The sequence below is a fragment of the Thermobia domestica genome, chromosome 5, assembly GCF_964235325.1.
Source record: "Thermobia domestica chromosome 5, izTheDome1.hap1.1, whole genome shotgun sequence".
Classification (NCBI taxonomy): domain Eukaryota; kingdom Metazoa; phylum Arthropoda; class Insecta; order Zygentoma; family Lepismatidae; genus Thermobia; species Thermobia domestica.
Genome location: NC_137458.1, coordinates 151588508 through 151601285, shown reverse-complemented (window position 1 = coordinate 151601285; position 12778 = coordinate 151588508). Strand labels below are relative to the sequence as shown.

Genomic DNA, 12778 nt, shown 5'->3' with positions numbered 1-12778 from the left:
GATGTTCATTTTGAGAGTAGTTTTCACATTTTCAAACGATGAAAGAGCAAATAGCGTAATATAGTGGCAAACTTCCCTTTATATTTCGAGTGGATGAGACACAGTTGTATTAGTGTTCATTGCAAGTGCGAATTCAGTGAAGATATGTAATGGAGCTTTAGGGAAACAGAATACAATCATTGTTTAATCACAAATCAGACGACCAGAGACCAGGAGAAAATCCTAGTATCGAGGTCCAGATCTTAACCTAGAAGTGAAATCCCATATAATTTGGACGCTCAAAGGAGATTTATCAATCTGAGATGCAGCCGTCGGGATACAAAGGAACGACTTCCATAATCTACAGTAGAATGAATTATACCTACGTGAATTATACTTACAAAGAAAGTACTTGGCCTCGAACTGGTGAATACGCACAAAAAGGAAAGATAGCACCCCAGATGTGTAATGTTACCGCTCCGAAAGCAAACAGTGATGTCCGTTTTTCTGCGAGATAGTGTAAATGTTCCCAAGAGCAGATCAAAGTAGATCACGTGCCATAACTACAGTAGTTATGGCATGTGCTTTTGCGGAAGTTTACAGTAACTTACAGAAAAACGGATATTACTGTTTGCTTTAGAAATGCTAACATTGCACATGCTTTCATGTTTGTGCGTATTTGCCGGTCTAGGAAAGTACGTGAGCTCGACCGAACAAATACACATAGAAATAAGAGTATGAATAATGTTAGTACCCCTAAAGCGATAGGTGATGTCCATTTGTCTGCGAGATGGTGCAAACTTGCACCAATAGATGGCGCTACATAGTGGCAGAGATAGCTTCGATGCTTGTCCTTCGAGTGAGGAAAGGTTGAATATGCAGTGAGAAATCAAATGGCACGGAGAGTGGTGATCAATCCAATGAATGTTGTGTGATTAGTTGGAGTGGAAGTGCGACGCAAGGTATGTCATGAGGAAAAAAATTGGTCTGGAAGATAAGACATTTGCACATTTTGCAGAAAAATTAACTATGCAAGAATATGGAAATTAGTTAGAAACCGAAAGTCTCTAAACGTTAGAGCGCAGTGATGATGATTGTGAAAAGAATGAAGAGGAAGAAATGAGAACGTGTAATAACATTGTAAGTCCTGCAAGAGACAATGAAAGTAGCCAGAGTTAATACGAATCGTCGCCGAAACGGTGTAATGTCGACAGTGAGATCTCACAGTTTACTGATGCCACACTAGAGAACATATTCGAGGATTATCATTCAACTCATACATAAAACTCTTGCAACGCTATCCGAAATTGAAGAAAAAAAGCAATATTAAATGGTGTTACAATATGTAGCAAAGAAACGGCAAAATACAGCTGCGTTCAAAGGAAATCGCACATTACAGTTAAAGACAATCAAGTAGAGTACTCTAGCAAAGTTTCGTGAAGGGCGAGATATGGAAGCTAGCGTCCATTATTGACAGTTACAACTTTAGGCAATGGAAATAGCCAGAAATATTGGACTGTCGAATTTCACAGTTTCAGTAGAACTTATTACAAATTTGAAGCGGCAGTATGGAATAACATCCCATCGAATCACTATGCTACAATCATGGAAAGAGCATGACGAGTCAGGGGAATTAACAAACAATGCAGAAGCATTTGTGATGGAAGTAAATGAGCAAATCAAGACGAAAAACATCTCAACAGAATTTGTGTGGAGCTGTGATCAAAGCCAGTTCAACTACGAACTATCGTCAGACGGTACATTGTCGAAAGAGAGAGAGAAATACGCTATCTCGACGTTGCAATTGATGCATAGTACAACACACAACTACACTATTGACGTTGCAATTTTGTTGGATGGACGTCTAGCTGACAAATTGTATATATGCTTTCAAGAATCAAGTGGTAAATTTCGCTCTCCGTGTTGCATGGAACGTGGAAGAAAGGTACCCTCCTAATGTAGTAGTGGACGCAAGTGTGAGCGGGAAGATGATGAAAGAACATCTTACCAAGTTTTTGTGTACGTATTAAATTCACGTTTATCTGACAACGATATATCGCTCGTACTGTGTGACTCTTGGTCGGGACCCAAGGATGAACATATCCTTTGGGATGCCTGGGTAGGAAAACGTGTTGATATGAAACTAATCCCACCAAAAACTACAAAATATGCTCAACCTTTGGACATAGCTATATTTCTTTCGGTAATACAAATTGTACACCAAGCGAATTACTGACTTCCTCCAGTTACGTTCCTGTGTGCAGCCACCGAATTTACATGATCGGTTCTTTCTTCTGAAATAACATTCGGTCATTTACAAACAGTGCTCGGCGGATATATATTGACCAATGCTTCATTACGCATGGCAGAAAGGATATGACAATGATGAACCTGTGCAAGTTTTCAAAAGTGTAATCAATGTGGCCCTGTAGTTATGACACGTGCTCTACACCCTGCTCTTGCAGACGTTTACACCATCTTTCAGAAAAACGGCCATTACTATTTGCTTCCGGGATGCTAACATTACATATGCTTCCCTTTTGTGCGTACTCACCCTTTCGAGCTCAAGTACTTTCCTTGTCAGTGTAGTGTAGTGCCTTGGGTACACGCCAATGAGAAGCTATATATATATGAACCACAACTATAATAATGTAGAAGGAGCGTTTAAAATGTCTCCCTCACTACAACCCAAAGTCGGAGTATTTTGGCTGATTCCATCCGCATATTTAGCGACTCTGTTCGTTGCCACGCCGGAACATTAATCACCGTGCTACTTTCTGTCGTTAGACGGAATGAACAGGTTATGGTTTTTACTTTTTCAAATTTGTTAATACAGTATAGCTACAAATAGACAAGATGACTTTTCTACTATTTTTATCATTATTATTATTATAACTTAGAACATACTTAGAGTTTGTTGTTCTGCGGTTAACGAACACTATATCATGTATTTGGAAACTCAATTAGGCCTATCTTGTTTTTGTGAAGATGTTACAAAATAAGAAGTATCGCATAAATCAGATCAGAACGGGAATATTCTATTATGGCATATATTTATCAGTTACTTTTGTATTTTATTTTTTTAAAATAATTCAGTGTTGCGAAATATCAAATTTAAATTGTTGGATGTGTGTTCCCTGCATAAAGAAAGGTTCTCGCTCTGCAAGCATAAATATTGAATTGTAGCATCAAGATTTATACAAGAAAGGGTATAATTGCCAAGCTATTAAGCCTTGGACTAAACTGTGGATAAGAATAGCGTTGGATACCCAATAAGTATACAAACAGCTTAGTAGACGTTGCTATGCATAAAAAATAAAACCGTACATTATATAAACCGAGAAACACAGCATTAAGATACAATGGAATACTAAAGAAACAAATTATTAAGTACTATGTGCCTGACATTAGATTAAATTAGGAACCATAAATTAATAAAAAATCCTTTGAGAAAGAACTATTAGGAAACAAAGATTGCACAGCCTGATAATCATGGCACGCGCGCCTTTCCGTATCACACGAGAACCCGCGCGTTGTACTTTGTACAACAGACGTTTTTTGCACGTTCTTTGGTGGATGCAAATATTACTGCCTGACAACTAACTGACTATGAACAGAGCGACACGGATAGGGGGAGAAATGGCCAAAAAAATACATTGCGGTTGCTAACCGCTTAACTCAAAATTAGTCTCTACACCAGTTAACGCAAAAAAAAAAAAAAAAGAAAGAAAGAAAAAAGAAAAATAAAGAAAAAACTATGCCTGTTGTACTTTATACAACAGGACGCGTCCCGGAGGGTTAAGAAAATAATAACTTTTACGAAAGAAAAACTAAAATTCAAGTATCGACATTCCATGAAGCAAATGGCCAAATACTCAATTAAGTTCCCTGATTATCAGTTTGAATATATTATATGCATAAAATATCCAGTATATGGTTATCATAGATATTATTGAAATTGTTGAGTATCTATTTGATATGGTTAAAGAATATTTTTAGTGTTGAATATGTATGAATATATTTACTCATATAATTATCATGAAAAATGAAATGAAATCTTTGAGTTTTACGTCCCGCGGTTATAACACATAATTATCATGTTGTCAAATATGTGAATATTAATGTTTAAAACTGCACATCTGTCCTATCTCCTTTTCTATATTCCTGATTGTTCTCATTTTGCTAGCAAGTCGTGACTTTTAAATCAATTCAAAATTATCTATCATCTCTACATAATCTACCACTTTCTACTTTAGTCACTTTCTTTTCAAGATTCTTCTTTATTGATAACATTTAAAGTGACATTTTTAAGTTCTATGTCCAACGTTTATGCCGGCTAGGCTAAAGAAGGCGGTGATGTTGAGAAATGAATGAAATGGTAGAATGAAGAAATTGGGAGGAAACGAGAGAATCCTGAAAAAACCCACGCACACAGTGTTTGTCCACCATAAAGTTCAATTGATAACATTTGTTCTTCATAAATACTTTTATGTTTGATCAAACGATAATTGTTCGCTACTGTGTTGTTTTGGTTAGATAACTAATCATAAAAGCGGAATATTCGAGTTCAATCATAAATTTGAAAACACATAACCTTTAAAACTTTTGATATTCTATCCTTGTCTACTTTTATTTGAACTGTCTCTTCAAAGGCAATGGCTACCTTTATCACCAGTGAATTGTACAGTCTTGTGGTATAATTTTAATTGTTACATAGTTATAATATAATTTTTCAATATATGACAACCAAATATGGTTACAACGTTACATGTGATTAAAATTTATATTACCTAGGTAATGATATAATCTGATTAATAACAGAAGTCAGAACAAGCACAACATGTATCAGAAGAAAAACACTATTTTATTTGAAAATACGCCACTAAAATAATAGAAAGTTTAATAAGAGAAGCAATAGAGATAAGATATACCGGTAAGTGATAACATCTAGAGATAATGATTTAAAAATGAGTGAAATTTGGAAAATTTTGTTACAATAAAAATCTGAAGAAAAATATAAAATGGTTAATACTATAAATTTTATATTAAATTTAACATGGTAACAAAATGTTATTATTATATACTGAAAAACAAAATTATAACAATGTAACAATTAATATTATACCACTACGATTTTGCAATTCTCTAATTTGTTCCAACTCTGATGATAAAGGTAGTCAGTCAGTTGCCTTTGAAACGTCAGTTCAAAGATTGTAAAACGAGAATGAAACATCGATAGTTTTGTTTATTTATTACATCTCCGTGAAAATTATGTGGAATAACCTATAGTGGAATTTTTAGTTTATATAAATAACATATTAAGGAAATCTACAAAAGCCATTAATTTGTTTAATTAGTAGACCTATGCCGCTTTAGTTTGTAACATGCCTTACCTTTTTCTTAGCTTAACGTCTCACGATTATGCCCTTTAGGACAAAGGAGACAGGTGATTGATGAAAGTGAATGATTGTGAAATTAAACTTTTTGTGCTCTCCCACCGGGAATGGAACTCGGGACAACGTTCACCAAACGTACATATGCTAACTACTAGACAAGAGATGAGGGCTATAAGAGACGAGAGTTGCATTGTCATGTTCATACAACACATTTATTTCAACACTTTAAAATTAGCTCTTGCAAATGCTAAATTTTGTGTAGCCTATTGCATGTTAAGATAATTGTTATTGGTAGTAATCTGTTTAGTTGCTGTGGTTTATCCAGTTTTCTACACCTGGGTAGTATTATTAGTGATTATATGAAGTGCGAACGTGAAATAAAAGCAAGGATAGGAATGGCGAAAGAAGTCTTTAGGAGGGAGAAAATACTATTTTGTCGGACCTTAAATAAAGAGTTGAGAAAAAGATACATGAAATGCTTCATGTGGAATATTGTAATGGGTCAGAAACATAGACATTACACAAAAATGATGAAAAAGCTTTGGAAGTTTTCGAATTGTGGGTGTGGAGAAGAATGAATAGAATTAGCTTGGTCAAGTAGAAAACGAATGAGAGAGTCCTAGAAATGGTGGGGGAGAAAAGAACAAATTTAGATATTCTTAAGAAGAGGAGAGAAACTGGTTAGGACATTGGCTAAGAAATAACTGTATCATGACAGACGTGCTAGAGGGTATGGCGGCAGGAAAGAGAGAAAGGGGATGATAAACGGACAATAATTACAAGACGATATTAAAATAGTAAAATCGTACGTGAAGACGAAGAGGTTAGCGGAAGACCGAGAGCACGGAAGCTTCTTAGTTGCGGCAAGTGACCTGCTAATAATGGGAGAATACCTCCTAGCATTTAAATACAAATATACGATATTATATGAATAATACACTTGACAGTAAACGTCGTTTTCTGTAATCATTATCATCAGTAGCAATTTATAAATATACAATTCGGAGATATTTTGCAGAAAAACTGGATTTACTTCGTACCACAACATAACGCTATATAACGCAAATTACACTTTGAGTCAAAATGCTATCACAAGTCTGTTAACATATTAATTGTACATACTACCCTAAAAAAAATCTTAATTCACACTCGGTTTATTAGATTTCCAAACTTGTGCCATTCATAAGTATCGGAAGTCTTACAGAACGCCTATGTCCGTTTGTATGTCTGTAGAGAGGTATCAGAAATGAAAATGAAATGAAATTTTTGAGTTTTACATCCCACGTTTATGCCGGTTAGGCTAAAGGAGACGGTGTTGATGAGAGATGAATGAAATGGTGGAATGAAGAAAGTGGGAGGAAACGGGAAAACCCCGAGAAAACCCACGCACACGGTGTTTGTCCACCACAAAGTTCACTTGGCGGGAGCAGGGTTTGAACCCAGGACCCCAAGCACCAGAGGTGAACGCTCTACCACTGAAGAGAGGTATCAGAGTAAAATCGATAAGAGATATAAAAAAAGATCAAATCGCTAAGAGATATGCCCTCTTTCCCTAAATCTACATTCTTTGGTGTGAACTATAGTGGAAACATTGAATATTGACTATTTAATACAAACATCTAGTCAATATGTTAGATGGCATTTTCGTACTTGGTCTTAGCTACTTTGATTATTAGAATGTGACTTCTGACTTGAGGCTAACTTGTAAGACTAATTGTTCTGAAGAATGTACAATTGGGAAGAGAAAGTTTATTCATTCTAAAAAGCAGAAAAGTTTTAAAATTTTGGTCTTTCTTCTCAAGAACCAACCATCAGAGAAAAAATGCAGAAAGTTAAATCTTGATCGGAAGATAATAACTCAGTACGAAAAAAAAAATCATATTTTGATTAAAAGTTGTGTGAATTTTTAATGGCTCAAGAAACAAGTGGGAATGTCTAAGCTTTTATATACAGAAATTATATCGACAGTACTTCCTATTTATCGGTTTTATTGGCATTTTTTGCAACACCCTTTTAAAATGCTATATTTATTCTATGGTAAGACTTCAGAAACATATAGTGATTCAAATCAAGCTATAGTGATCTTTCAGGTCAAACTGGGTCGATGGGAGAAATTAATTTCTGTGTTATGTAGACCTCCAAAACGGAATGCTAAACACTGGAAGTTAAATTTATGGCAGTGACTTTCACAGTTTCGTACAGATTTTCTTCTGAGAAACTCGCTCAAGAATTTTCTGAAATGCAACTATAAAAAAAATAATACAGTATCACAGAGTTTATAATCCAGATAATGAAAGCATTTGCTGGCCACCGAATTCTCAGAGAAAATTCTAATCTGACTTAAATTTCTGTGCTAGTAAGCAATAGTCGAGTCGTTCTTTCAAAATTCAAATCAAAGATTAAGAACAGAATATCCAGTTATTCATGGTGAATAAAAATATATTCATGGTCTCATTGTAATTTATTCGCCCGCTTGTCAACCAAAGCATCCGGTTTAGTTCATACTTGGTAAAACAAGGTCAAACAGGCCATAAAATGTCTGCAGAGATTAATCAAATAACAATATTGTTAAATAGTAAAACGGTGTTTAGTAATCTAAATGGATAAGCATCTTCTCAATCCATCCAAATAACGTTGAAAATGTTGAAGTGCAGTCCCAAACAAGCAACCAATGTATTGTGTAATAGATTTGTATTTCCAGCGGGAGCTCATATGGTTTGGATTGCAAGTTAAGCTGTAGATCTACGTTGCATATACCCTCGGCACTGAGAGACGCTAAGTTCCAATCTAACCAATAAATTCGTGTAAGCATCTTCAATTGCAATCTGCATCTATCAATCGATAACACACGTAAACCACTATTAAATCATACTAAAAATTCTTCAATCCTAATTTTACTACTAGCTATGGTCAGTTCACAGAATCCAAAACATTAAAAAACCATTACTTCCCTTATCTTAACGAATGTCACTGCCAACAACTGTGCTAAATTCCAATACGATTGTCTTACAGATATCTTAAAACTTACCCAAAAATATATACAGAAATTATATCTCATACATGCACTTAACTTTTAATTTGGCTTATAGTTATCGTCAATACTATAGAGATCTCGATCATTTCACACCAAATCCGAAACATATATATTCCCACCTAAAGTCGAACTAGGGCCTTCTACAACTAAGACTGGAACGCTAACAATTTAGCTACAACAAGTCACATATAAAAAAGTTTATGATCGATAAGACGAAAATTTCCTAAATAATATTCTCCATGTACAAGCTTTGCCTTAGTAGACTTAAATCCGATTAAAACTAGTCGCTGAGCAAAACAATGCGTTTATTGTAAAAAAAATAATAACGTGTAACAGTTTTGTCAACTGTCCACTTGGCTTCATCAGTCACCATCAATCAGACACTTGGCTACATCAGACACTTCATCAGTTAGTGTCTGATGACGCCAAGTGGATAGTTGGGGAAACTGTTACACGTTATTAATTTTTACAATAAACGTTTTGCTTTGCTCAACGAGTAGTTTTGCTACCCAAATAACTTAGATCCATCACTAAATAAGATTTAATTATAGATAAAACATCAACAAGTTAAAAATTTAAGTTAATAAACAATAATGGTAAGCTGTTACACTTAATTAATACTTTACTTCAATAAAGTAATTGACAACAGATAGTAGTGTGATTTAGCCTGTTCATACGGAAAGAAAGACTTTAACACTATTCGAGTTTCGCAAAACCAGAATTTTAGATTTTTTTTTTTTTAAAAAAAGAGGAATAGCATTTGACACCCCCAGGATAAAACTGTCATAATTTTAAAACGTCAATTTTACAGGTAAGACAAAAGAATCTTTGTATCTAAAGAAAGTTGGGAATTGTAACGTTATTTCAACATGTATGGTCGGCCTATTAATTATTGTAGAGAAATCCTTTCTTAAATACATAAAAATTACAATTTTCGACATTGAAGATTGATAACAACTTAAAACTTATTTTGAGTTACACAAGTCTTATTATGGGAGTACGAGATTGTGTGACAAAGTGCAAGTGCAGCGAAAGAGTTTTTGGTACCCACAGGATGAAGAAATTGGGAATCAAAATAATATATTATTTGGAAGTAGAAAAAGAAAGAAAGAAAGAAAAATGTAAATACTTGAGGACTGAACTGTAAGACCAAACAATGACATTAAGTAACTATGGCCTATGGAACCCGGAGGTTCAATCCCGCGTTTACAAGAGCCCTCTACTGACTTCTATACTTAGCCAACTGGATCCAGTTTCTACTTTGTATTCCTATTTCTGCCAGATCCATCTTAATATTGTCCTCTCATCTGCGCCTAGGTCTTCCTAATGGTCGTTATTGGTCTTCCAGTCAAGACTTTGAAAGCTTTTCTAATTTCTTCCATCCTAGCTACATGATCTGTCCACCTAAGCCTCCTAGACTTAATGATCCTAACAATGTTCGGCAAACCGTATAAATTATATAGTTCCTCATTATGAAGTTTCCGCCAATCCCCATTCCCGTTCCTCTTGGGTCCGAATATTCGTCTCAGGATCTTGTTCTCAAATACTTGTAGACTATATTCTTCCCTCACAGTAAGCGACCATATTTCGCAACCATACAGCCAACAGGCATGATTATTGTTTTATACAAGCTGCAGATTTCTTGACAAAATTCACGACGCCAAGATATTTCGAACTCAATAATAACAAGAATTCCCTGCTTTTATTCGACATTTAATTTCTTCATGAAAATGGTTTCGTCTAGATCCTAGATATTTGAAAGTATCCATTTTATCAAAAGTATTATTTGATAGAGGTAAAGGTGGTATTGTGGAACCTCATTTTGTTTTTGGAATGTAAAATTTTATAGAGCACATAAAATACACTCAAACTTTGAACACACAATCTGTATTATGTTTGACAGCGCAACATACCATCAAGTTTAGATAATATGCAGAATTAGACAAAAATAATGCACTTTTTTATGAACACTCCAAATTTGGTCGTTTCAAAAGTAAGGTGGTAATGTGGAACCCCAATATCAGTATACTTAAAGAATTCAAAATTTTACCAATTGAAATGCAGGCTGGTATTCACAACAAATGTATTCGTTTATTAAGGTATCTAGGTTTACATTCCCGTTATAGGTCTACGAAAGGCAATCCACGCTATTATCGACTATGTAGAAAAAGCTCTCTCTGCGGTCTGCAAAATATACACGCTGCATCGTCAGTGTACGGACAATTCTCTAACCAGCATACTTAAACCTTATTCCCCAGAACCGATTGATTCGTCTTCAGACGCAGATGCAACTTCAATTGACAGTTTTCTTCTACATTTAATTTTTGTCGTTTGGTCTGCAGCTGTTACATATTTTAATATGAGACGATTCTTCAATGACTTTGCATTGTTTACTAAGCTTTGTTCAATGTCCCCTCCAATGCTAATTTGTAAGGTGAAGCTGTAAGAACTGATGCACTCGATGCCTTCCGTCCTCAATTAGAACGCTTTCTCGTAAACTCAAGTATTGGGCTGACTTCTTGAGGAGACACCAGAACACTCCTGAAAAAACTGGCTTCCTGTTCTCTTCGCTCGAACATCTTTGATTGCATGAATCATATTTTCACTATTCCATTTCTTCAAAACAGTTTTCGGTTTTGGGGCTGGTTGTTTCCTTGGCATCTGGAATGACATAAGAACGCCAATTAGTGATTTGTGGAAAAGTTCAGAGGGTTCCACTTCACCAACACAGGCAGGGTACCACATTACTACCTTCGACATATTGGAATTTTACTTCTCCTTACACCTTACTCTTGAAAGATAACATAGGCTATTAAAGAAAGGAAAAATTTATAACTATGATAGATTACGATAAGCAAATCATTTGGTGTCTATAATCAGTAAAAGTACATCAAGTTACAATATGAATCTTACCTTGCAAAAAGTTCACAAAAGAAGAAAATCAAAACAGCTTCCTCGGCACGCACATGTCCCATCAAACTGAAGTCGAGCACTACAGTGGACTGTTTGACAACTAAATGCATAATTTCGCGCTCTTTCAGTTAGCTGCAGCGCTTGGAAGCTGCGATATGCAGGGGTTCCACTTTACCAGCAGGGTTCCACAACACCACCTTTACCTCTATTTTAACGTATCCATAATTTGTGGTATTACGATCCCGACGAACTTCCACGTATTTAGTTTTCTCTGAATCTACTTCTCAACCCATGTCCCTGCATGCGTTTAATAAGACCTCTGTATTTCTTTTTATTGTTCTCCTATCATTACCTATTAAATTTACATCATCAGCATACTCATAACCTGGTGAATACCACTCAACTCTAGGGCCTGGTTGCTATCTTTGATTTTCCTTATAGCGTATTGCAGAACAAAGTTGAATAATAACGGCGACAACGCATCTCATTGTTTCAGGCCATTCTCGACGTGAAAGCTTGTGGACAAAAATTTTCCTACCCGGACTTTACTTTGGATTCATTTAAACAAATCTTAATTAATCTAATTAGCTTTTTCGGTATTCCAAATTCTGTAAGAATGTTGTACAATGTTTCTCTCCTAACCGAGTCGTAAGCCTTTCTAAAATCAATAAATAGTTGATGTACCGGGGGATTATATTCCTACTTCTTTTCGAGTATTTGTCGAATGGTAAATATTTGGTGGATAGTTGATCGACTTCGTATAATTCCGCACTGATAATCTTCAATAATTTCATCTGCGTATGGGGTCAATCTTCCTAATAGAATGTTTTAAAGGATTTTATAGGATATTGACAGAAGAGAAATGCCTCGATAATTATTACAGTCAGTTTTGTCGCCTTTTTTATGAATTGGAACAATGATTGATTCTTTCCAGTCCTGTGGCCATTCTTCCTTGTTCCAGATAAGGAGAATGAATGTGTATATCTCGTTCCACAATTTTTCGCCTCTAGGTAAAATTAATTCAGCCGGAATTTTGTCTGCACCCGGAGATTTGTGTTTCTTTAATTTCTTTATAGCGGTTTCTACTTCTATTCAGCTAGGTTCTGGAATATACAGTTCTGCGATGTGTATCTCTCTTTTTTCACGCACATTAGTTTTTGACTGCGTGTTAAGCAAATCGTCAAAGAAATCTTTCCATCTATTTAAGATGTTATCTGTATCAGTAAGAATTGTTCCGTCATCTTTCTTTAATGATATTAAGTATTTAAGTTACTGCATCCTTAATTTCAATCCTAACCTGCCCCATGCAATCACAGATAATATAAGCATTAAATAAGAAAACAACAATAAACTGAAAATGATAACAAACTTATTCCTTAGCTTTGATCCATCAATCTCGATTATAAATATATCTCTTAACTGATAAAGAACATTAAGTGGATTAATGAAATTTTCC

General features: G+C 35.1%; 1 protein-coding gene across 4 annotated transcripts in view; it reads left to right on the top strand.

The window, feature by feature from the left end:
• The window catches only part of LOC145686182 (lipase member H-A-like), a 68907-nt gene that overhangs the window by 43493 nt on the left and 12636 nt on the right, over positions 1-12778 (top strand). The window lies entirely within an intron of this gene.